This window comes from Oryx dammah, unplaced genomic scaffold (genome assembly GCF_014754425.2).
Source record: "Oryx dammah isolate SB20612 unplaced genomic scaffold, SCBI_Odam_1.1 HiC_scaffold_13, whole genome shotgun sequence".
Taxonomy (NCBI): Eukaryota; Metazoa; Chordata; class Mammalia; order Artiodactyla; family Bovidae; genus Oryx; species Oryx dammah.
Genome location: NW_024070197.1, coordinates 53,103,064 through 53,119,511, shown reverse-complemented (window position 1 = coordinate 53,119,511; position 16,448 = coordinate 53,103,064).

Genomic DNA, 16,448 nt, shown 5'->3' with positions numbered 1-16,448 from the left:
AGCTGCAGACCTGTCCTCATCCTGGGAGGGGTTCCCCAAGAGGGAGGAGATTCTTTGGGAGCACACTTGGGGCAAGCGCGGAGCTGGGCTCCCTGGGAATAGCGTTTGCAAGGGCACTTGCCTGTCCCCGGGACGGACTGGCCTAGCCCGGGTTCCTCAACCCAAAGGCAGCCCTGCAGACGTGGGGACAGATCGTTCTCCGTGCTGGGCCGCCCTGTGTGTGGCAGGGCGCTGAACAGTGTCCCTTCACCCACAAGATGCTAGCAGCCCCTGCCACCTGCACTGTGGCCACTAAAGATGTCTGCTGATCTTTTCCAATATGCTCTGACCCGGGAAGGGACGGGCAGAACCAACCCGCCAACCCCGGCCCCCGGCTCACTAAGAACTGCTGTCTTGGAACCACAGCTCTCTACCACGGCTACCCACCACTGCTACAAGTAGGAATGTCTTAGGTGCTTTCCGAAATGCTGATGCCTGGGCCCACGCCCAGGGGCCTGATGTCATTGGCTGGGTCCTGCCCAGACCACCTGGGGGTGGGAGAGATGGTTCAGATTGTCCTAGGTGGGTCACAGCAGTGTTTGAGACTCCATGGTGTAGACTGCATCTCAGCAGTTATCTGGGTGGTGGCTCCGAATAATGCCCCCAACTTAATTAGAACCACCTGGAATGCTCGGGCCAGTGTGGGACTCGCAGCCCTGAGTGTCCATAGGCCCCTTTCGGAGGGTTCAGAGCTGAAAGGCCCTGTCCAGCCAGCAAGGGACCTCTAGTGCCTCAGTTTCCTCCCAGCCTGCCTCCCAGTGCCCCCCCCCCCGGCCCCGCCCGGCCCTCCCCCCCAGCCCTCCTCTTCCAGCCCAGTCTGGGCCTCTTGCTGCCCCCACACCCCCTCCTCGCAGAGACTTCCTCTCAGCCCCCACCCCTCCAGCGGCTCCTGAGAACCAGCCAGCAGCCCCTCCTCCTCCTCCTCTCCTCCCAGCCGGTGGCTCTCAGCGCCGGCTTGATTTAGTAGGCGTTGGAGGAAAGAGGCAGCCTGAAGAGTCACTAAGAGCCTGATGCTCGCCAGCACTTATCTGGAAAGGAGAGGCCAGGAGGGAGCTGGGGGTGAGGAGGGGCGCACTGCTCAGCCGGGGGTGGGGGGGCCTGGCAATCCAGCCTCTGCCGGATTATTAGCTCCTGGGCTACATGAAACCCCCAAGCACACAGTGTGGGAGCTGCACCCCCTCCTTGCCACACCACCCAGGGTGGAGCGGATGCCAGGGGAAGGGCAGGGGCTGCCCCTGCAGCTGCCTCCTGCCGGTGGGGCTCAGCTCCTGGCAATGCTCAGTCTAGGAGATCAGCGACCCCTGGGTTAGCAGAGATGTCAGGTGGGCTTAGAGGCTTAGCGGGAGGTGTCCCCTCGCTGCTGACTGACTGCTGGAGGGCAGAGAAGGGCCCCCTGCCTGGCCCCTCTGCTCCCCCTCCCGCCTTTCCGTTGTTCCCTGCCCCCCTCCCCGGGGCGGCCCCCCCCCCCCCCCCCCGCGCCCTCGCTCCCCGTTCTCCTCCTCCCTGATGAAACATACAAAAGGAAAATGCGCCGGTGCCCAGGTCCGGGGAGCCCCAGCCTGCGGGATGGAGAAATGAAAAGCGGCCCCAATTAGAGGCTTTGGTTCTGCAAACTTGATGCTCGGCACTTGAACTGTCACGGCGGAGCCTTAATTAGCAGCGGCGGGGGAGAGGTCAGGAACAACTCAGCAGTCTTGACAAGCGCGTTATCAAGTGCAGGGGAGCGGGGGCTGCCCAGGGAGCGGGCGGGGCGCGGGGAGCGTAGGGGAGGCGGACGGTGGGGGCGCCGCTGCGCGCTGGAGGTGGCGGGGAGGAGGCGCGCGGCCCCAGCAGAGCGGGAAGGGAATAAAATGGTTGCTGCCAGGCGGCCGCGTAGCCACGGCCGGCGGTGCGTGAAGCCGCGGGCGAGGGGGCACGGGGTGCTCCCTGGGGCGACGTGAGAAGCTGCTCCGGGCACCCTCCCAGGTGCCCTGGCCTTCCTCCCTCAGGTCCCTGCATCAGGCAGGCGGACGCCCCCGGCGGCTCCTCACCCCCAGGTCCCCGGCCCCTCTGGGGGCATCCCGCTGTCCCGTGACGTCCGGAGCCCAATACTCCCCCACCCTGCCCCTTCCACCTCCCTGGGACCCCAGCCCCCAGCGTTCAGCGTGCTGCAGGAGCGCACGGGGCGCGTGGACGCCTCGCTGCTCGGTGACCCTGCGCCCACGCCGCGGGCTATGCGGGAAGGCCCCTCCTAGAGCCCCCGGGGGTTCCCGCGGCCCCCTGGGAAGGTACAGCATGCTCGGCTTGAAGACCTGGTCTGCCCTGCTCCAGAACCTCAGTAAGTGCCGACTAACGCCTGCGGAGAGGGAGACCGGGAGGGCCTGGGATGGAACTTTCTGGGGCGCCGCCCACCCCACCTGGCTTGCAGACCTCGGATCACCCCCAGTCACCCCCAGGTCGTGCACGTGGCCTTAGGCCGCTGCCTGCCACTTCCTCTTCAAGCCAACTGATTTATTTTTAAGTAGAAAAGCGCGGTCCAGCCCGGCTGTCTGGCTCGCCTCTGGCACATCCATGGTCCAGCCCTGAGGCCAGGGCCTCCCCTGCAGATTCCGTGTGTGGAGGTGGCCGGCCTGTAGCAGCCTGGCAGGGGTCTTGCCCTCCTGGCCAGTTAGCAGCCTAGGATGGGAGTGTCAACCCATGCCTGGCCCCTTTGTGCCAACAGGAAACCAGGGGGATGAGATCCAGGAATAAGAAATGGGGGGTTCTCCCCCTCTTGCATGCAGGTGGGGAGCAAAGGTGGGTTTAAAGGATTTTTCACCCACATTGCCCCCCTCCCCAGACCATGCTAGCATCTCCCTGGGCCCCCCACCAACCCTCCTGGTGGGGGGACTTGCTGGTGGTGTCAAGGTTGGGACCTCACAAGTTGTGAGAGGATGAACGGGTCACAGAGCCGCTGTGGATGGTATTGTCATCAGTCCCTGTCCAAGAGTCCAGGGCCCCCCTGCAAGCTGAGCCTGTGAAGGTGGAGTGGGTGGGGCAGGGGCCCCCGAGGTCCTTGGCTGGAGGGCAAGGAGGGAGGGGTGGGGAGAAGGTAGCTGAGGACAGTCACTCTGGTTGCTGAGTCCCTTCATGGGGATGCTAGTGACAGAGGCTGTTGGGGTTAGGTGGTGTGATGGTGGCTTCCACACAGCTCCCTCCTCCTGTGTGAGGCTGGGCATCCTGACCCTCAGGCCTTTCCTCCCAGGTGACCCTAGGGTGCCCTCCTGCTCCCCACCCCACCCCACCCCATCGTCCTTACTGCTGGGGTCCCCCGGGCCCCTCCTGTCCGCCTCACCTCTCTTCCAGCCCTGCATCTCTGTGTGTACGCGTCTCCGCCTGTTTGAACAGAGGCTTTTAAAGCTTTTTGCCTTTTGAGAACTCGGGGAGGGGAAGAGTGGCTTGTGGAGAGGTCGTGAACAGCTGATGATTACAGTGCAGTGGGTAGAAAGAGCTTAAAACAAATCCACGGCTGTCAGATGTTGGCTTAGGCGGTTTCCCGAGCTCTCTTGGGGGGCCAGGTGCGGGGCAGCAGCTTAGAGGAAGGGGGGGGCTCTTTCCTTTCAGTTAAATGAACCTACAAAACTCCCGTCTCATTCAGGTGTTTGATCATCAGTCCTGTCTGCTGGCTTCCTCTGATCACCCTTCCTTCTGGGGCTGGTGGATGCGGGGTGGTGGAGGCCCTGCCCTATGGGACCCTGGCAGTCCCAGGAGGCCCCTGGCTGACTGCGTGCCCTTGGCCAGGCCACGCGGCCCCCTCAGACCTCAGTTTCCCCAGGATGTACGGGGTGATGGCCACTTGGATGTGAGCCCCTTCTGCCCAGTTCACTCTGTCCCTGGCCCGCAGAGCGTGGACGTGAAGTCCCAGGCCTCACAGCAGCCTCAGGAGGAGGCCCTGGTTTGGTGGTATCTTGTTTAGGCGGGTGAAGAAGTAGAGTCTGAGAGGTCCGGCTCACTCCTCAGGGTCACACGGCTAGTAGGCTGTGAGGGAGGGCAGCTGGAGCCCGGGCCGTCCCATCCTGGGCTGTGTGCCTGGTGAGCTGTCTCTGGGTTCTGGGCGCCTCTTCCTCCCACCACATGTGGCCCCTCTGCTCTGTAGCAGTCTCAGGCGGCCCAGCTGTGCCTTTGGGAGCAGGCTCTTTGGATTATTCCCCAAGCAGGGTGGACAGGGGCTGTCTGAACCCCATGGCCCCTTGCCACCAATGCCAGCAGCCAGGGACCCAGATCAGGCTTCTCTCAGGAGATTCCGAGACCTGGAAAGGGTCCTGATGGTCTATGCTGGCAGCTGAGCCTGTCTGTCCTCGGGTCAGCGGCTGTGAGAGGTGGGGATGGCCCTTGTAAACCTTGAGAGAGAGGCAGGGGCAACACCTCTGCCAGTGGTGCGGACCCCTGGGGTGGCAGTGCAGGCAGCATCACTTGTGCCTTTGCCTGTCAGCAAGGAAACCAGACAAACCATCTCCAGCTTTGCATGTAAGTCTTGCTCGGTTTGGAAAAAACACCCCTGGAGACACTGAGCTGAGAAGGAAGAGGCAAATTAAGAAGTGGGGCTAGAGGACCTCCCTGGGGTCCAGTGGCTAAGACTCTGAGCTCCTAATGCAGGGGGCCCAGGTTCGATCCCTAGTCAGGGAACTAGATTGCACATGCTGCAACTAAAGCTCCTGCATGCTGCAACGAAGATAGAGATCCCATGTGCCACGATTAAGACCTGGTGCAGCCAAATGAATATTTTAAAATAAAAATAAATTTAGAAATAAAAAGAAGTGGGTCTGGGAATTCCCTGTCGGTCCAGTGGTTAAGACTCCAAGCTCCCACTGTAGGGGGCATGGGTTTGATCCCTGATCGGAGAACTAAGATCCCACATGCCGTGTGATGCAGCCGAAAGAAAGAAAGAAGTGGGACTGAGCGGGTGGCTCAATTCTGCCAATTCTGATTTCAGCACAGCTTCAGTAGCCAGGTGGGAATGCTGGCCCTTGCTAGTTAGCTTTGGATTGTAAAGGCTGATTATCAAAGAATTCATGTTTTTGAACTGTGGTGTTGGAGAAGACTCTTGAGAGACCCTTGGACTGCAGAGAGATCAAACCAGTCAATCCTAAAGGAAATCAATCCTGAATATTCTTCAGAAGGACTCTGATGCTATAGCTGAAGCTCCAATACTTTGGCCACCTGATGTGAAGAGACAACTCATTGGAAAAGAGCCTGATCCTGGGAAAGACTGAGGGGAAGAGGGGAAGAGAGGATGAGATGGTTGGATGGCATTGCTGACTTAATGGACATGAGTTTGAGCAAGCTCTGGGAGATGGTGAAGGACAGGGAAGCCTGGTGTGCTGCAGTCCATGGGGTTGCAAACAGTTGGACACAATTTTGCAACTGAATAGCAACTGCCTCTTACTGGCCCTGTGCCTTTGAACAAGACACTTAACCTCTGTGTGCCTTGATTTCCTCCTCTATGAAAGGGGGTTATAAAGCACTTGTTCTAGACAGCTATTGCTGTGTAACAAACTGCCCCAAGATGATGGCTTTCAGACAAGCCTCAAACCTCCCCCCTCCATATCTCTTAAGGGTGTTGGACTAAGTGGTTAGAACATGTAGTTTGCCTAGTAAACATTAGTGCTCCCCACAGCTGGGTCCCAGAGAGATCCTTCACATCTAAAGTGATACAGGGGGTCCTCTCTGGTGGTCCAGTGGCTAAGACTTCACACTCCCAGTGCAGAGGGCCTGGGTTTGATCCCTGGTCAGGAAGCTAGATCCCACATGTTGCAACTAAGACCCTGTGCAGCCAAATAAATAAAAACAATAGAATGACTGGGTGCTGGAGGAACCCATGTGGTGGCAGGCATGGGAGGGTCTGGGGTCGCAAGCCCACCTGCTCCTGGGTTATCATTTCCTGTCTGCCCAGCCTCTGGTTTTCACAGTGACCCTTGACCTTTGATGTCTGCTCTCCCCCTTTCTGCTTGTGTCCCGACCTCCTGACCCCATCTCCCCCCTTGATAGAGGTCATCCTAGGAGGGTGCCTCTCACCTACCCAGGCTCCATGTGTCTGTGTTATAGGGGTCCTGGGGCCACAGGAATGGGCGCAGGCCGGAGGGATGTCTGGAGGAACAGGAGGAACCCAGGAGCAAACATGTGGCCTTGGACAGGCACTTCCCTTATTGAGGCCTCTGCCTCCCAAGCTCTATGAGGATGGACTGGACAACTCCTCCCTGGGCCGCCATACCTGCATCATGGGCTCAGGGACCCACTCAGGTCTAGGGGCAGGTGGGTTGAGCCACATCAAGGCCAGGGGCCCTTCTGAGCCCATAGGAGGACCCTATCCACAGCCTGGCCTCAGAGCTTCCAGCCAAGGAACAGCTATCTCCATCTCCGCTCCCATTGCCCGCCGCTGGCCATGCTGGCCTCGAGAATAGTAACTGCCTTTTCCCATCTACTGACCTCAAAGAGTGTCAGCTCTGCGGACTTCCCTGGGGGTCCAGTGGTTAAGAATCTGCCTGCCAAAGCACGGAACACAGGTTCAATCTCTGGTCCAGGAAGACCCCACACGCCATGGAGCAGCTGAGCCCGTGCGTCACAACTAGAATCCACGTTCTGCAACTACTGAAGCCCGTCGACCCTAGAGCCTGTGCTCCACAAGAGAAGCCACCACAGCGAGAGGCCTGCAGAGGGCAACTAGAGAGCAGCCCTTGCTGGCCACAACCAGAGAGAGCCTGCACACAGCAACAAAGATGCAGCACAGCCAAAAATAGATACTAAAAAAAACAGGGTGTGCGCTCCAGAAAGGGTGATGCCCGTGTGAGTGTGCTGGTGACGTTGTGAGTCTCATGTGCTAGGGTGAATGGTGTCTCCCAAGGTTCATGTCCACCTGGGAGCTTGGAGCGTGACCTTATTTGGAAACGTGCATGTAGTTAAGGACCTCGAGATGAAATCGACGTGGGTTAGGATAGCGTCAAGTCCAATGACTGATGGTGTCCTTAGGCTGTGAGAAGGCGGAGGCAGACACTGGGGAAATTAGGCCACAAGCCAAGGACTCCTGAAGCCCCCAGAAGCTGGAAGAGCTGAGGGGAGATCCTCCCAGAGCCTCTGGAGGGATGGGGACCAGCCAGTACCTAGATTTCAGACTTCCAGTCTCCAGTACTATGACAGAAACATTTCTGTAGTTTCTAGCCCCCCAGATTATGGTCATTTGTTATTGCAGCGCCAGAACACTAATACACCATCACAACTCCCCTTATGTGTTCTTTAAATATATTAAATATACCATCTAATTCTCCTCTGAAGACCCTCCAGTGTTGTGGGATGGCTGAAAGGATACTAAACCTGACTTGGGGGGCCTGTTTCCCACTGCTCTGGACCTCCCTGGCCTCCAGGTCAGGTGGGAGAAATGAGCTGCTCTGCCAGGAAGAAAGGCCTCCAGTCTGAAATGGGTGCAGCAGGTGACCAGGCTTGGCCCGGCAGCCACCCTGCATCGCCTGTTTGCAGGAGGCAGGGACACCCAAGGGCGGGCGAGGTGAGGAGAGGAGCCAGGCCGTCTTGGTCACTCTTGCTCATCCCGGCCTGGGCCTGAGATGCCACCACCTTCTCTGCCCCCGGGTCCCCCCTCGGACTCACTCCAGGGCAAGGCCCACAGGGTCTGCAGGAACCCCCTGTCCACTGTGAAGTTCAGTTGTTGACCACCTCCCGCCTTCTTCTAGGTCAGCAGTGTAAGCTAGCTAGTCTGTTCCCTGGTGTGTTCCCAGCACCCAGAACATGCTGGAACCCGTAGGTGCCCGAATCCTTGACTGCCTTGAAAGGCTCTATGTTGCCGGCGGCTGCCTGTCTGCCAGCCTCCCCTGACCTGACCTCACCCCTTGCACACTCAGCCCGCGGCATCTAGCTCATGCCTGTCCCAGCAGCCATCCAACCAACCACATGCGGCCCCCCAGGGCAGACATGGAAACTGAGCCCCGAGCGGGTCAAGACTTGCTCAGGCGGGCGAATGGGGACAGAACCAGGATCTGAGCCTCCTTTCCAGGGGAAGTTTCCACCTGGGGCCTGAACCACAGCACAGCCCTGTCCACCCAGCCCCTGCGTCCAGCAGTGCCCTGGATACCCGTCGCCTCAACTCATTACACTGGTGACGCACACCCAACAGAGCCGGAGTCTCTCAGGGCAGAAGAGCAGTCTGCCCAGTCTCAGGAGCGATGGGGGCCTGGGAGGACCGCTGGGCCTCCTTGGGGAGGACTATGCCTCGTTCCTCTGGGGGTGGACGAGTGGGCAGGGCCTTTGGCCCCCAAGCTGCACCCCCAACCACCAGTGTAGAGAAACCCTGGTGACCCAGTCAATGTTTCTCTTAATTAGAGACAATTAAAACAGTGTGACGGTGGCAGTGTGGTAGCTTTTTTAGGAGAAAGCAGGGAGCCCAAACGGAACCTAAAAAAATAAAATAAAACCGAGTGAATTTTTTAATAGCGATTATCTCCTGACACATAGCACGTTGCCATCTGGCAGACACACAAGCCCACTGAAGCTTGAGGCTGGGGAGCCGGGAGAGGGTGGCAAGGAGGGTGGAGGGGAGGGTTCCTGCCCAAGGCCCAGAGCAAGGTGCTCCCTCCGTGATGGCCCCTGTGGCACCTCGGTGAGCCGGGCCACATTGGAGGGACTCGCCTGCCCGCCCTGGGCTTTCTCAGCCTGGCCCCCTCACCTCAGAGACCCCCACCCTGGGCTGACGCGAATGGAAAAGCTGGGGTCCCAGCATCTCAGCCGATTGTGGGGTCCGTTCTTCTTTTGTGCCACCCGCCGGCCCCTCGGGTCAGTTCTTCGGCCCACCGCATTTGTTAGATGTCTGCTTGTGCTGGACCCGGGATGGGCCTTGATGGCTAAGGGGTGAAAAGCGTGTCCTTGTCACTTCAGGTTGGGGAGAAATCTTCCCAAGTGGTTACACCCTAAGGTGCTGGGGCGCTGTTGACGTTTGGGGCCGGATGCTTGTCGTGGGGGCCGTTCTGTGAGTTGCTGGCCTCTGCTGGCTGTGGGCCAGTTACAGCCCCCAGTTGTGACGACCAAGGAGGTCTCCAGACTCTGCCAGGGTCCCCTGGGCAGAACGTGGGGGCAAAATGATGGCCACAGCTGAGAGTCACTAGCACCCTGGGGCCACCTCACCCTGCGCTCAGTTGGCGTCTGAGAGGTGAGGGGCTGGCCACGCCGGAGGCCCAGCCTGGTTGCAGGTCACGAGGAAACCAGTGGTCCCCGGTCAGGAGCTTGTGTTCCAGGCAGTGAGTGATGGAAACGGCGCACGTCACACTGTGGAGCTGTGTAAAGGCGCGGGCGAGGACCCGGTTATGATGCAGTGCGGGCTGGGGGGGCACTGCCTGGTTAAGCTGGAAGATCATTAGCCGTCCTGGGGCGGCTGTGATAAAGCTCCACGAACTAGGTCCTAAACCAGATGTGTATTTTCTCAGTTCAGTTCCCGCCTCAGGCCTTCTCCCTTCACGGCTCCCAGGAAGAACCCGTCCAGCTCTCCCAACTTCTGGCGCCACCCCTCCCGGTTTCCGGCGGCCCCCTGCTCTCCTTGGCTTGTGGCCTCAGCCCTGCTCCGTCTTCTCAGGCCTCCCTCGTGTCTTACACTCATTCTAGGACTTAGGGCCCACTCAGATAATCCAGGATGGTCTTACTTCAAGGTCATTAATTACATCTGCAAAAACCCTTTATTCCAAATAAGGCCACGTTCACAGGTGCCTGGGAGTCCAGCCCCGGGCAGAACGCGGAGGCACCTGAGCGGGCAACCTGCCTGAGGTGTCCAGGAAAACAAGGGGCGGGGAGAGTGGGGTGCGCATGCAGGGGTGCTGGCAACTGGCCTTTCCTGGGGGCGAGGAGGGAGCCTGCGAGGGTTCGGGCAGAGCGGGGCATGAGCCAGCCTCTTCCCTTCTCCCGGGGTCCTCTGGAGGGTGGAGCACAGGGCAGGGAGAAGCTGGGGCCAGCAAGTACGAGTTCGTTGGTAGCTGCACCAGGCAGACAAGAGGTGGGGTCCGGCCGAGTCTGCGCAAGAGCTGACCTCAGTGCGATGGTTGTCTTCGCAAACAGCCCTCCCATCTCCGCCCTCTGCCCTCCCCGCCACGTTGGCAGCTGTTGTTCATGCGCACAGGGAGGAGAACAGCTGGAGCTGCGAGGAGGGAGGCCGGTGGGGGACCCCGGTGGCAGGGATGCTGTGGGGCCGTTCCAGCTCCGAGAACCAGTCATCTCTGCCTGCAGGGTTTCCCACCGTTAGACCCGCCTCGCCGTCGCTGCCCCACCTCCCTCCGCAGCCCTTACCCGCTCTCTCCCTTCCTCCTGCCTGGAAGCCGAGCCTCCAGCCCCCAGGGCTGCGGGAGTAGGGTGCTGTGAGGTCCACGTGCCAGTTTCCTAAATGAAGGCCACCTCTGCCACTCCTCTGCCACTCCTTCCTCCCATCCTTCCTTCTAGAAGGTGCTAGGCGCACCCTTGGCGCCCACGGACTCCCAGGTGGGACCTTGAGTCCGAATTTTACGGTAGTCTCCTGCTTGGCTCTTTCTACAGACAGTTCTTTATCTCTTCATTCAACCGGGGCGACCCCACGTCCCCCCGTGCCACAGCTGATATGTTACAGGGATGATCTATTTTAACTAGTCGTAACATTCCCACGTTCCCTGTGGGCTTGTTGACCTGCTCAGGGGGACGCAGTGACCCCTATCTGCTCGGCCCCTCAAGGACAAGTTTCAGCTCTTCTTCATCTCTGCCCCCACCTGCCAGGCCTGCAGCCTGGGGCCACGGGAAGTGGGAATGTAGCGGAGAGAGATACTGAGCCTTTAGTCGATGCTGAGAGGCCCACGGGCCCGCACGGCGGGGGAGCGTGGCCACCAGGCCACCCGTGGCCAGGCTCCGACCGCTTCCAGGGGGCCTCTTCCTTCCCAGGGAATGGGCTGTTTCTGGCCACATCTTAACTCCCGCAGGCCAGGCCACCCGTTGCTCCGTGGGACTCAAGACGGTGTCCCGAAGTGGGCGGGGGCTGGAGCCCGGGGTGCTGGTCTTTCAGCCTGCTGAGCCGAGGGAGACAGACTTCTGTCTGAGAACCCATAATTACCCTGAGGAGTGATTACTTGTAATAATACCAGCCTAGCCTTCAGAGCTGGTTTATCTGTAGCCTGCTGTGGTCTGTGTGCAGAGACGGGCAATTTGGGGCCTCAGTTATCTTTGCTGCTGGGGCTGCGGGTCCTGAAGTCCTCTGTGACTTCAGGAGCCTGTGTCTGGGTGTCCAGGCCTGTGGTTTCCCCAGCAGGAAGCTCGCTCAGGAGGAAACAGGGCATTCTGCCTCTGCTGGGAGGGGAGAGGAGACAGGAGCCCAGTGGGAAGTATTGCTCTTGAGGCCTGTGACTGTTCCTGAGAATACGAAGGGCTAGGAACTTCCTGGGGGGGGGGGGGTCCAGTGGCTAAAACTCCACACTCCCAATGCAGGGAGCTGGGGTTCGATCCCTGCTTGGGAAACCAGACCCTCATGCCTGTGTGCCACAACTAAGCCCTAGCACAGGCAAATAAATAAATAGATATTTCTTATACAAAGGCAACATGACGGGCTTCCCGGGGCCTGGAGTGCCTGGAGGGGGTCCTTGGCAGTCTGGAGGACCCGTCAGGGTTGGGGTGATATTCAGAGACTCTCAGACTGCAGCCGCTTAGGGGCTGGCCTGGCCTTCCGCACCTCCTCACCCTCCATCCTCACACACACATCTGACTGTCCCAGATAAGGTGAGCTGGGCTTTCATCCCTACCCCGTCACAGCCTGGTGGGGACATTGTACGTGTTCGGGGTACAGGATGGAGCAGGGGGATTTCTGTTGTCCCAGACATTGGTCCTAGAGTTGCCAGTCTTGCTTCCCGTTCCTGGGTCTGGCTTCACCAGGTGTTTTTAGCCCCTATGTTCCCGTTTGCCTCACAGCCTCCACACACGCTGTTCCCACCTTCTCTTTTCCTTGCTGACTGCAGCTTTTCCTTTGGGTAGAGGGTTTCTTGGCCCGTTTCCTGGGTCTCCTTGGTGTGGATGTGTTCACATGACTTCATGGTTCCAGGCGTCCTGCCGAGCTGGCCTGTACCAGGGCGAGGACTAGGTGGGTTCTCTGGCTCTGGAGTCTGTTCCCAGGAACATGTATGCAGGAGGTGCTCAGTAATGTTTCTGGAGAAGTGTTCTGTTTTATATGCTTCCCACTCTTTCAGTTAGTTCAGTTCAGTTCAGTAGAGTGTTCTGTTTTATATGCTTCCCACTCTTTCAGTTCAGTTCAGTTCATTTCAGTAGCTCAGTCATGTCCGACTCTTTGTGACCCCATGAACTGCAGCACGCCAGGCCTCCCTGTCCATCACCAACTCCCAGAGTTTACCCAAATTCATGCCCATTGAGTTGGTGATGCTATCTAACCATCTCATCCTTTGTCGTCCCCTTCTCCTCCTGCCTTCAATCTTTCCCAACATCAGGGTCTTTTCAAATGAGTCAGCTCTTCGCATCAGGTAGCCAAAATATTGGAGTTTCAGCTTCAACATCAGTCCTTCCAATGAACACCCAGGACTGATTTCCTTTAGGATGGACTGGTTGGATCTTCTTGCAGTCCAGGGGACTCTTAAGAGTCTTCTCGAACACCACAGTTCAAAAGCATCATTTCTTTTGCAGTCAGCTTTCTTTAATATCCAACTCTCACATCCATACACGACCACTGGAAAAATCATAGCCTTGACTAGACGGACCTTTCTTGACAAAGTAATGTCTCTGCTTTTTAATACGCTGTCTAGGTTGGTCATGACTTTCCTTCCAAGGAGTAAGCGTCTTTTAATTTCATGGCTGCAATCACCATCTGCAGTGATTTTGGAGCCCCAAAAATAAAGTCAGCCACTGTTTCCACTGTTTCCCCATCTATTTGCCATGAAGTGATGGGACCAGATGCCATGATCTTAGTTTTTTGAATGTTGAGCTTTAAGCCAACTTTTTCACTCTCCTCTTTCACTTTCATCAAGAACCAAAACTGAGATCTTCCCCTGTGTGCTCCCTGCTTGTGAACTCTGCTCACCCCGGCCAAAGCCTGCCTTCCTTCCGGGTCAGGCCATTTGCCAAGTGAGCGCCTCTACCCGCCACCCCCACCCTGTCCTTATGCCTGCAGAGAGACTCCCGGGCCCTTGGGAGTCACTCGAGAGGCACAGGATAGGCTTCAGGGATCTGGGTTTTTTAGCAGTTTTATTGAGATATGGTTTGCATACCATGTAAACCACCATTTTAAAGTGTACAAGCCAGTGGTTTTTGGCACAATCACAGAATTGTGCAACCATTGCCACCATCTCATTCCTGAACATTTGCATCACCCCACAAAGAAACCCCACTGTCATCCCCCTCCCCAGCCCCTCTCTATCTCTCTGGATTTGCCTATTCTTGACATTTTCTGTTAATGGAATCATAAAATTGGGAGCTTTTTGTGTGGCTTCCTTCATCAAGCATCGTGTTCTCAAGGTTCATCCATCCTGGAGCGGGAGTCAGGGCCTCACTCCTTTTCACAGCTGAGTGATATTCCAGTGTGGGGATGGACCACATTTTGTGTATCCATCCATCCATCAGTGGGCGTTTGAGTAACTGCCACTTGTCTCTTGTGACCAGTGCTGTATGGACACATGTGGACGTGCTTCTGTGCAGACGTATGTTTTCAAATCTCGGCCCCCCGCTGCATGTGTAACTCGCTTGCTGCCTCCTGTCTTGAGGACTTGTCATGTTGAGTCCAGGGGGACAGCTGGGGGTGCCCAGCATCACGGCGGAGGGGACATTTCTCAAGTGTCACCGTGTACCCTGTGCTGGCTCCAGCCTATTCACAGAGGCCTCAGCAGCTCCGGGCTGGGCTGAGATCGTGCCCTGTATGTGGTGGGGAAACTTGAGGCCCGGTGCCAAGGTCTGTTCTCTGCTCGCAGTTCTCCAGGCCCCATTTCCAGATCAGACGACAGCGGGGGCTGGGGATGGCGTGGCAGAAACGGCGGCAGTGGGTGGTCCCTTTGTAGTGTCTCCTATGTTCCTGGCCCGTTCCAAGCCCTTGGTTGAAATCTCTCACCTCTTACAACCCTTCACTGGCGTGCAGACTGGTACTGATCCCACCTGACAGATGAGGAAACCGAGGCAAAGAGAGAACAAGTAAATGCCAGCCACTGACCTTCGTGTCATTGGCTCCAGATGCTGCTGCCTGATCCCCAACATTCTGCTGCTGGGGTGAGAGGTAGATGTGTGGACGGGGAGGGAGGGAAGTCCCAGGGCCCCACCAGGCTAGGTGAGGCTCTGCCTTTCAGGGCCTCTCTGTGTTGATTTTTTTTTACTAGGGGGGAGGGTCCCTACCGCTGCCCCCATTCCTCAGCCCACCCTCGGGCTCTGCTGCTCCTGGGGCCCAGTAGGGCCCCCCCAATCCCAGCCGCCCCCCAGCTGATCAGCGCCCACTGCCTGTTCCTGCTCTGTGTGTGGTGTCTGATTGCCCTCCCAGGAGGGAGAGCAGGGGCCATCCGCCGAGGGTTGTCCTTTTCACAGCAGGTGTGGCAGAAGGTGGGGGCGGCCGAGGGTCCCCCGGAAGAGTGGGGGCCAGATTGGGTGGCCAGCAGCATCAGGGCCTGGGCTCCCCCAGACTGATTTTCTGCTTAGCACCCCCCCAGCAGCCCCTCCCTGAGGTTTCAGCTTGAGGCCTAGAGCCTTCCACCCGCCTCCCTCCACTGCTGAAATAATAATCGCCCGGAGCAGCTGGGTTCCGAGCTGAGCGAGCACTGGCGGACCCCCTAGGGAGTGGCACGTGCAGAAACCACGGGTCTCTGTCACCCCCCTCCCTGGACAGCGTGTGCTTGCCTCCGATCGAATTTCAGTCTTGCTCTTTGGCTCGCTCTTGCTTCCTCCCTGGGTCGAAGGGCCTCCTGCCTTGTTCCCGGCAATTTTCTCCTTTGCCGTTCCACCAGCTCCAGCCAGTCCTGACCCTGGCTCAGCCCTGCTGAGATCAGAGCCAGACTTGCTGGGTTCAGGTCCAGGCTCTCTTGCTGGCCAGCTGTCAGCCTCAGTGTGTAGCTCAACCGCTCTGTGTCGTCAGTTTCCTTATCTGTCAAATGAAGAAAAATGGTCCCTCTCATTTTGAAAGATTAACTGAGATAAACCACAGAAAGTCACACTGCAGCGTCTGGCTCATGGTCAGCCATTCTGTTGATGGGAGAGGTGCAGCTCAGACTCTGAGATGGCTGGAAAGAGGTTGTGTTACATAGGTGGGGAACAGAGGGATGGGGCGCTTGAGAAGGCCTCTGAGGGGCGCATAGTAGTTTCCTTGGGGGGTGTTGTTCAGTCACTAAGTTGTGACCGACTCTTTGTGACCCCATGGATTGCATGCCGCACTCCAGGCTTCCCGGTCCTTCACTACCTCCCAGAGTTTGCTCAGATTCATGTCCATTGAGTCGGTGATGGCCTCTAACCATTTCACCCTTTGCTGCCCTCTTCTCCTTTTGCCTTCAGTCTTTCCCAGCATCAGGGTCTTTTCCAGTAAGTCAGCTCTTCGCTTCAGGTGGCCAGAGTATTCATTTTGGTGGATGAGGAGGGGACCAAAGGAGCTCCGATCAAGGAACTGAAGTTACATCTGTGTGCATGGACTCCTCCTCCTTCCAAAGGGGGCGTTGATGAGAGGCTTTCAGTTGAGCTGAAATCCTGTCCTGTGCACAGGCCAAGGTTTGGACAATCAGTGCCTGTGTGCTGGAAGTGTGTGGTGTGGTCAGTTTCCAGGAGCTGAGATGAGCTGGTGAAGACAGGGCCTGGCAACCTCTCTTTACCTTGATGCCGCCAATTCTGCCGCTGGAGCCAGTAATGCCTCTTGGAGGGCCTCCACTCTGCGTTGGTGCTTTGGGAGATGGAGCAAGAAGCACAGGAAAGGTGGGGTGAGGACGGCCTGTGCCCTGTGCTTCATCTGCCCTGACTTCACTATTCTCACAGTGGCCAGAATGAGGAGGTGCTTCTGCTCTCACCCCCATTTCACAGGGGAGGAAACTGAGGCCCAGAGCCATTATGTGTGACTTGCCCGAGGTCAACAACTGGGGTGCAAGCCGGTCCCCCACTCCAGCAGTGTCCACACCCTTTGCCACTGTGCTTAGCAGCTGCTGCAGGACAGGCCAGACCTCCACCTCAGGGCCCAGTGGCCTGGTGTTTGGTCCCTGACTGTGACCCCTGGGGTCATCTCACCTCTGGATTTCACATCCTCACGTCAACAGCGGAGCTGCTGTTGCTGACGGCCTTTCTGGCGATTACGTCTGTTCAGAGGCTCTGTTGGTGGCAAAAGGGCTTTGTAAGCTATTAATGAGTGCCCACTGGCTGCTGTCCTTGTCCAGAGGAGAGCAGCAGAGAGGAGGTGGGAGTGGCCTGGGGCCCCAACATGCCAGAGCACTCCA